The sequence below is a fragment of the Talpa occidentalis genome, unplaced genomic scaffold, assembly GCF_014898055.3.
Source record: "Talpa occidentalis isolate TD23 unplaced genomic scaffold, MPIMG_talOcc4v2.1 talOcc4.6, whole genome shotgun sequence".
NCBI classification, from domain to species: Eukaryota; Metazoa; Chordata; class Mammalia; order Eulipotyphla; family Talpidae; genus Talpa; species Talpa occidentalis.
Window position 1 is genome coordinate 101,714,532 of NW_023604972.1, and position 9,315 is coordinate 101,723,846.

The 9,315-nt window shown below is 35.3% G+C and overlaps 1 long non-coding RNA gene across 2 annotated transcripts in view; it reads right to left on the reverse strand.

Annotated features, from left to right (window-relative positions):
- LOC119260686 (uncharacterized) overlaps positions 1–1,826 on the reverse strand; it is a 115,294-nt gene extending 113,468 nt beyond the window's left edge. The window contains exon 1 of one of the 2 annotated variants that reach the window (XR_008549188.1): positions 1,605–1,826. This is a non-coding gene — a long non-coding RNA (uncharacterized LOC119260686). The remainder of the gene's footprint in view (positions 1–1,604) is intronic. The other variant, XR_005128780.2, reaches the window with a different exon arrangement.
- Positions 1,827–9,315: the final 7,489 nt, after the last annotated feature.

Below are 9,315 nucleotides of genomic sequence, written 5' to 3' on the forward strand. Positions count from 1 at the left end.
TCCTATAGATATTCTAAACACAAATTATTCTAAAATAAAGAGTGAGCTTATCTTTTCATCTCACAATCATTCTGCTTAAAAAAAAGGTTAAAATCTCATCAAAAAATCAATCTCAAATCAAGAAAATTTTATTTCTCTATTTTTATATAAATGTAAAAATAAAAGTATAACATGAGATATAACATTAAGTGGAATAAAAAGCATTTTTCCAAATGTGTGTATGCTTAAAAAAATAAAAACTAATATATAGCTGTCATGTAAAATGAAAGTTCTTCCTCAGATTCAATATTTTAGTTGCAACAATAGGTCCCCCTAGTGGAGGTTGAAAATACACTTTGTCCTAGTTTTCTCTTTACAAATCACTATTCACATTTCAATATCAAATTAGATACTTCCTTGAAAAATGCACAGGGAGAGGGTTAAGAGAAGAATTAGCTGATTAAAGAAAGGAGATCAGAAGGCCTCTGGATTGACTATCACAGATCTACAGATAAACTTGTACTGAGTATATTCATAACTGCAAGAAACAAAATGCCTGCCACTAAAAAGACCATCCTCAAAACAAAGACTTAGTTAATAGAGTTTAACAAAACTAAGTATGCAACATGGTAAAGCTTTTAGAAATTAGATTCACAGATTACAAAAATCTAGCTAGTGAATCATTTTATTGGTCCGTAACTACTAATCTAAACAAGGCAAATAACTCCTTAAATGTAAAAATACTTACTGTTCATTGAAAACTCACAATATTACCAAATTGAAGTACCAAGAGATAAATACTTGTCATTGTTATGTTACATGGATTAATACCCCAATAAGTAATACAAAAGGGAATAATATATGTGCCAACTCTCTCTACTCATGAAACGTAAAGTCTTGAAACAAAACCAAAAGCAGGTGTTACATTCAATTCCATCAGTGGATGCACACTCATAATGACCTTAGCACAGTATGGAACCCTGCTAGATTTCATTTTATGCCTTTTTGTATACTAAGGTCAAGCAGAGTCAGTCCCGGGGCAAAAACTGAATTAAGATAATTATCTTTAACTAATTCCTATACTCTTGAATTCTTGGAGACTCCAGAATATCCAAGATCAGATTGTTAATAAACCACCTGAACAGAGGCCAATAACTATTCAGCAGTCCTTAGTCATTAGTGTTTCACTGATTCTCATCATTTCCTGGAACTCATGCCAGTTTTTTCCGACCACCCCTTAATCTTTAGCTTTAGCTTTCTTTGGGTTCAGAACCTCTCAAGCAGTTGTTAGTGTTCTCTTCATCCTGAATTCATCAGAATCCTCAGCCATGTTTTAAGCTATTGAGTCATATCTGTCATCAATTTTATTTCCCTTAGTTCATGTTTCTAGGTTTTGTTTTGAAAGTAGCATATGGGGTATACATCATTGGGCAATAGTATGTGAAATCACTTGCAATACAGAAATTTCTATATTAATGTTGTAAATCATACTTTTTTTTTTTTCACCTGAAGGTCCTCATTCACCTTTTACCTCATCCTGGGTCCCTGGGAAAACTTAAATGATTACTTAGGAACAGATTAATTAGTGAAGAGATTAACAACACTAAGGCATATCAGAAGCCTACCATTTTCCTTCCCCTATAGTGTAGAGTTGGGGGGATGTGCTGGAGAACGGAGAAGCTCAGTGGATTGAAAATCCTTACAATCCAAGCTCAGTGTTGATTTCCATCACCAATGCAGATACTTCCCAATAAACTCACTATTGGGGAAAACAAAAATAATAAAAGGGGGCAAATTGTAATGGGGAAACAATCCTTGTTCTGTCTCTGCTGTGTCTTTTTTATTTTAAGGAGTTTTTTTTTTTTTTTTAAGATTTATTTATTTACTTTATGCAAGCACTGGGTACAGTCAGAAGCGCGGGAGGGTAAGAGAATTCACCAAAGACAGAGCGGGGAGCAGAACAGGCAGACTCACGAAATACACTGCTGAGGGGAACACGGGTGCAGCAGGAGAGGTCTGTGCGCCATGTGCGACCCTGGCCGGCAGCCGGGGATCGAACCGGCGCTGCGGAGGCTGCGGGCAGCTTCACAGCCCAGTGCTCAACCGCTGCAACAGCAGGGAGGCCTTCTGCTGTGTCTTAACCATAGGCAACTTAAAAACACTTTGAAATTAATTCTGATTAACTGAAACTGGCACATGTCTCTTCTTTCCATCTAGTTTGTGACCTATTGCTACTCACTTAATCTGTTTTGTGCTGGAAAAGTTTGCTATAAATTCTTTTTTTTTTTTTTTTTTTTGGAACAAGACAAGATACACTTACTTAAAAAAAAAAAAAAAGAAAGAAACTACAGGCCTCCCCTGGTAGTGCAGCAGTTGAGCGCTGGGCTGCAAAGCTGCCCACAGCCTCTGCAGCGCCGGTTCGATCCCTGGCCACAGGGCGAGGGCCCCACATAGCAAGCAGACCTCTCCTGCTACGCCCGCTGCTCCCCTCAGCAGTGTGATTCGTGAGTCTGCCTGTTCTGTTCCCCGCTATGGCTCTGGTGATTCTCTCACCTCCAGCGCTTCTGACTGTACCCTGTTGCTTGTATAAATAAATAAATAAATCTAAAAAAAAAGATATTTAAAAAAATAGAAACTAAGAACTCATGAAGAAAAAGAATTGCCTTTTCTATCTCTTTTTCATATGACTTAAACATTTGGAAGACCCTATACTAAATAGCTGCTGGGAATCAAAATTAGTTTTAATTATTTTAATATTTTAACTGTTATAATTTGTGTAAAAATAAAAATCATGACTTTTAAAGTTATTTCCACCCAATAGAAATAGTATTACTTTGGCAAAATATTAACAGTATGAGATTTCTATAACATCTCTAGTTTGAGAATTCCAGGATCCTTAAGAATATACTTCCTTCAAAATGGGTTGAACACTTGCCTTGATCATCAGTTTCTGAATACTCCAAAGCAGAAACTAAGATGGATTTAGAAGTTTTTCCCCTGCAATATCCTAGCTAACTGGCAGTCGCCTACAGGCCTTGGAGATCCCAGAATTTCCAGGACCAGACTGTAGAACTGTAGGTCACTTGGGTCCAAGGAACAGTAATTCCAAATCACAGAAAAAGGCTAATATTTAAACAATTTCTATTCTAATATAATTTCATAGTTCACAAACATTTCCACAAATATTTTTCCCAAAATCAAATGTGGTAGAATAGTTTTCTAGTTTTTAAAACTTTCCCAATTTTTAAAAAATCTTTGCTATAGCAGTGAAATTAATCAATTAGATCTGAACATTTTCTTTAATAAAGAAAATCCTTACAATCCAAATCTTGGGTTTTTTTTTGTTTTGTTTTTTGTTTGTTTGTTTGTTTTTTCCCTTTGAAGGTAAAAATTGCCAGTGTTGAAAAATGTTCCACCATCCCTCTGGACTTAGATTAGCCACAATTATCTTCCAGAAAGACTGGCATACAAAAAAATCTCCGGGGAAATTTAGTTTTGATCAGCTATTTCAGACTTAATAAACATTTTCAATATTAATAGAAAAGAAAAAATGTGTATATTGTTTAAAGTATGGTTTAGTCTGTTTAGCAGGGACTTTAAATAAATGAACTTTCAAGACAAAAATGTATTTTTTAATGAAAGACTGACCTTAATAGGTCAACTGCAATCTTTAAACTGCCGTTAAAATTGAAGGAGGTCCTCAAATGGTACAAAATACATTGTGGAAATATTTGTATTATCTGCAATTTGCTGATGATTTGAGTGATTTTTACTCTAAAGAGCCATCCATCTGGGGGCGGGGGGGGGGGGGAAGGGGGAGGGGTAGGCTGGCATCACAAATTACCCAAATCTATGTTCTACAACAGTACACATTTCCTACCTGTCAGACTTACATGGACCCTTTGGAAGTTCCATGTTGATGGTAATGCCATACAGTGGAAAAAAAATTGCTCTTTTCAGAGAACAGAGTGGTATGTTGGACAAATGTTACAAGCATATTAAAATTAGACATGTTTGATTCCAGGGATTTTACTAAGCATCCTTTATTATAAAGAAAATTAATTTTAAAATATTTTAAAATATAAAGTGAAAATATCCCTGTTGCTATTTGATTCTATAAAATGTCAGGATTCTTTCTAAACTTATCATATAATGAAATTTTTTTTCTATAGTCTCAGAATAGACATACAGGTTTCCAGAGTTTTAAAGAAAAAAATCTGGATTTTTATAAGCAATTGGATAATATCCAGAATTACAAGTGTACATCTTACAGACGTTAACTCTAATATGAATATATTAATCTCATAGAGGACTTGGCTTCATCAGTTTTATATTTTACTTGGCAATCTTTAATAGCACCTTGGAGGAAGTTTTCAATCAATGTTTTAACTAGAGGATGACAGATGACTAAAATGATCAGGAAATAAACTACCTCTATTTGAATGGGTAAACTTAGTCTGCTTAATCAAGATCTTCAATACCCAAATAAGTTTTCACCCATGACTGCCTTATTTCATTATAAGAATTACTGCTTGCAACCCAAATCCTGAACAATTGATATTTCTACTGACACCCTAACTAATGCACCTCCACTTGGACCGACAAGAGCTTTGCATTAGACCCGAAGGCTCGGGCTCACAAATCTGGCTCCTTCCTCCTCACCTTGAAGGTTGATAGCAACCACACTCCTAAATACAGGTTTATTTCCATTTCCTAAAAATTTAAGAGTTCTTCCCTCATTTGAGCAGTCCCTAAGACAAATTTCCACAAAATTGGAAAAAATGTTTTCCTAACATTTCTTCTGAAAATGAAAACCCTTTCTTCTCTACTCAATATGCACTTTCTCATTAAGTACTTGCTTAATATATTTCTTTCCCAGACATCTACTTTTTCATCGTGCTGATCTCCATGACTATAAAAATACATCTAAGATTACTAGCTTTGGGAGCTCTAGCACCAACTCACATGGAATAACATGTAAAGAACAGTGAATACCATGCTAGATTAAGCATAAATATTAATAAATGTTTTTGCTGCTGAGCTTATGAATTCCAAATTCTTTTATATATAGCTTTGTAGTAAGGTATGATCTATTATACCATGAGATAGTTTGTAAGCCATTGTAAGGAGACACTATCAGCTAACAGTTTTAAGAGGAGTCAGAAAACTTGGGAAAAAATTCCAATTCCTGTTACCTTGAACAAATCACTTATGCCCTCTAAACTTTGGTTTTCTTGTGTGTAAAATAAAGACTATCAGGTCTCCCTGGTGGCACAGCGGGTTGAGCACTGCGCTGTGAAGCTGTCTGCAGGCCCTGCAGCGTGGGTTCGATCAGTGGCTGGCCAGGGAGATACCCACATGGCATGGCAGACCTCTCCTGTCTCACCCACTGCTCTCCTCAGTGGTGTATTTCATCAGTCTACCTGTTCTGTTCCCCGCTCTGTCTCTGGTGAATTCTCTCACCCTCCTATGCCTCTGACCTGTAGCACAGTTCTTGTATACATAAAAATCTTTTTAAAAAAATAAAAATAAAGACAATCCAACAGTATCTATCCCAAGAAGGTTACTAAAATACATTAATGTATGTGAATACCTATATATGTATGGAACACAGCAGCACTATTTCTAAATGTTTTAAAAGATATTTTCTTTATAAAACTTAGTTGTAAATTCATGTGAAAATTATTTTTATACTTATATGTTTAAGTACAAAGGAAACAGGTTTAAAACATCTCAGAAATAATGATTAATCTTCCAACCATATATCCTAGTTTACCTAGGATGGCTGAAAATGAAACTATTGTTCAAAAGCAATGATAGTCTCTTTCAAGCCCCTTCATGCTCAAAAGTAATTTGGTCGAAGAATAAATGGTTAAGTGCGCTGGTTATTAGCTGTTTTTTATTTCCATTGTTCCAAACTGCTATTCTATACTCAACTGCGTAGTGTTGAGATTGGGAACATGTTAATTACATTTTTCCTTTGCCACCTAAATTTTTGTTAAGATCCATTAAAAGGACTAGAAGAAATAAAAAAAGCAGGAGCAGGAAAGAATTTTGCTGTTTCCTATTTTCATGCTGCTCCTGACAGCTACCCTGGAACAAGTTTTTCATTCTTCTGAGGCAACTGCTTCCAATATCCAACCTTTATTCAGGATTCTCTACCAGCATCATCATTCCTCCACCAATACTAACATTACATATCAATGCCTCCTCTTCAAAGTGTCTCCAAGTCCCAGCTCTACAGGACCTCTCTTCCAAGTTTCTAGTTTTTAGTAACCACAATCTTTACTCTGTTCCCTCAGCTCTATGGGTGGCAGATTCTTCCTGCAGTTAACTATCTCAGTGTTCTCTTTCAGCTTCTTTTTTTGATTCAGTAAGAACTTCTCCTGTACCTCATCGCACTGTTAAAACATCTGTGACCTGTACCCCTATGTTTATTGCAGCACTATTTACAATAGGTAAAACCTGGAAACAACACAAATGCCCAAAAATAGATGACTGGATCAAGAAGATGTGGTCTAGAGGACTCCCTGGTGGCGCAAGGGGTTAGGACGCAATCTATAAAGCTATCCACAGCCGCTGAGGCTGAGTTCGATCCCCAGCCAGAGAGACCTACATGGCGAGCAGACCTCTCCTGACTCGTCCGCTGCTCCCCTCAGCACTCTATTTCAGTCAATCTGCCTGTTCTGCTCTCCACTCTGTCTCTGGTGAGTCCTCTCACCACCCCATCCTCCGCCCGCACCTCTAGCCTGTACCCCAGTTCTTTTATGCATAAATAGATTTTTAAAAATGTGGTCTAAATACACAATGCAACATTAATCAGCAATCAAAAAAGATAAGCTCATGCCATTTGCAGTAACGTAGATGGAGCTAGAAGGAATTATGCTCAATGAAATAAGCCAGAAGGAAAAAGAAAAATAGCACATGGTTTTACTTATAGCAGGAATATAGGGGAACCAAATAAGGTATAGTGTAAAAAAATAATAATACAAAACACAACAAAGCAAAAACAGACAATTATAAATCACAGACATACTGCAGGGAAGGAAGCGGGAGATGGCTCAGAGAGAGGGACGGAGGACACAGGGGACTGAGGTGATGGTGCACGGGTGCATTGGTGAAGGAAATTCTATGGGGACTACACCTGAGGGGGTGGGGGGAAACAAATATTGTTTAAAAATGAACGATGTAAAAAATCAAAAAATAAAATAAATATCTAGTTGTGCTCTTCCATCTATCTATCAAAAGCCAGACATTGTTAAGTACTCACAGAGGAAGAGTGGGGGGGGCTTTAAATAATTTTCGTCTTTTTTGGAATGTCTTTATGTATTACTTAGGTAACTTAAATTTAATTATATATTTTTTAATTATTTTGTCTTCTTCACATTGGTTTTCAGAGCATCATAATCTTTTTAAAAGAACGCATCACTAGTAAATCCCTGAGAAAATTTACTTATAGAGACTAACATCAGGTAGATGATTTATGGAGTTAAGGCTATTAGTTACTCAATTGGATAGTCCATGCAGAGATGGTGCTTGCTAATGTTATGTCATTAATACCAGCACATCAAATAAATTTGAAAGTTTTCCATTAGATGTGCACTGATGAAGTAAGTCTACCACATATTAAGTTTGTGACAAATGTTTTTGATTTTCTCCTTATCCCAACTACCTACCACCAGACCCTAACCTAAGAGCTAATAGGAACAAAGCTTCTTTAGAATGTAGGCTTTGATATAAGACAAGGAAAAGAAAAAGATCTTTGCTGACAAATCCCAAGTTATTAAGGCTGACCAGGAAACCCTACCAGCGATGTACTAAGCAAATTTAGTAATAGATTTTTTTTCATCATGAAATGCCATTGCATGATATATATCACTATATAATAAGTAACTAGTATCCACTTCTACTTGCCTCCTTCTTAAAGCAAATTCACTCATTTCTTATTATTGAGACCTCTACTAGCCAATTTTATCAGTCTTTCAACTACATTTGATCATTAACACTAGAAAACACTTGAGAATAATTTATATCTTTCTATAGGAAAAAGTTTCCATGACATAAAGAACTGAGGTGAGCATTCATCCCTCAACCCACAGTAAGAATATAAGAAAAGTACTCGTTCCCCAAAGAGTAGGTCATTATATTAAGAATAAAGAAACTATCTTGGTAATTGATTTAAAAAAAAAAAGTAGACTGGGTTATTTGTTCCAATAAAGTGGTAGAAAACTAGCAAGCCTAGATTTGTTTTTATTGGTTTTATTCTTCGCTGGAAATCAACATATTTGTGATCAAGACCTTTAAGACTTATCTCAGTAAGGATGATAAATTTTTTTTAATTTCAATGTCTATATGTTGCCCTGGATATTACTACTACATTGAATCCTGATTTTATATTCAAAATCAAATTTTAATATGGTGAATAACTAACTTGATTTCTAGAAAACTATTTGAAATGTCACCATTGTTACATAATTCCCTATTTTTCAGGTTAAATTTCTAACAGATGACTCTACGTAATATTCTGAGAGACTCAACATTTAAAGTGGTTCAAGTTATTATTGTACTTTGAATTTAAAATAAGAAATCTAAATAAAGATCACTAAGGAAAGAACTAAGACAACTCAGTTCTCTTCCCGGAGAGCCCATACCATCAGAAAGTTATTACTGGCAAAAGATCAGTACAGGTACCATTTCCTTATGATCTGTATCCAAACAACCACCTGTTTCCCCCAACATACACTTCCTACATAGCAGAAGAACCCACAAATGCCTGAAACGTCTGTCTCTACTTTCTTAGTGAATCACAGAAAGTTCCCTTATACAAGTAAAACATAGCCTTAAATGATTTCTGTGGCTTGCACTTTTCTATTTTCATCACTGTGACGTTTAATTGAGTGATAATTATCTTAACAGATCAAAATTCCAAAATTTAAATCTTTTACTTTGTCAAGAAGTTACATGATTCAAACTGTATTCAATTAGTTTAAGGAAATATCCAAATTTAACTGTCATAACTTACGTTAACACACCAAAAGTGTTATAGAACATAATAAATGAGTATAAATGGGTCTATATACGCACGATACTTTTACTCTCCAAACTGAAAGACATTACTCTCAAAAAAGGAGTAATGCCTATATTGAGTCATCATTTTGTACTGAAAAATAGAAAGTCAAGCTTGTAATGGAAAATGTACTATTCTATTGCTACTTATATTTCAATTTTTGATTGTGAAACCAGTAGTGTAAAGAGAAAAGATTTAAGAAAGACTACTAAAGATCACCGATACTTTGAATCACAGTAAAACATAAAATTTGTCAAATTTTAAAATAC